This window comes from Hemiscyllium ocellatum, chromosome 25 (genome assembly GCF_020745735.1).
Source record: "Hemiscyllium ocellatum isolate sHemOce1 chromosome 25, sHemOce1.pat.X.cur, whole genome shotgun sequence".
Classification (NCBI taxonomy): Eukaryota; Metazoa; Chordata; class Chondrichthyes; order Orectolobiformes; family Hemiscylliidae; genus Hemiscyllium; species Hemiscyllium ocellatum.
The window spans coordinates 33,558,288-33,558,616 of NC_083425.1; positions in this window are offsets into that span (position 1 = coordinate 33,558,288).

Here is a 329-nt window from a genome sequence, read left to right on the forward strand (position 1 = left end):
CAAGTTACAGTTTTTTTTAAATCACAAATTTTCAGAGTACTGCCCCTTTGTCAGGTGAAGACTTTACCTGACGAAGGGGCAGCACTCTGAAAGGTTGTGATTTCAAATAAATCTGTTGGACTGTAACCTGGTGTCATGTGACCTCTGACTGTGTCCAAAGCCGGCACCTTCACACCAGAGATACTCAAAGTGAAGAATGGGCGTGAAGGAGAGAGATATTGAGAGAGATCAATGGCAACTATGGAAGGAGAAAGTGAGAAAAAAAGGGGAAAAAAACCAAAAAATAATGGATATTTAAAGTAAGTCAGAATTTATGTGAGACAACTAGA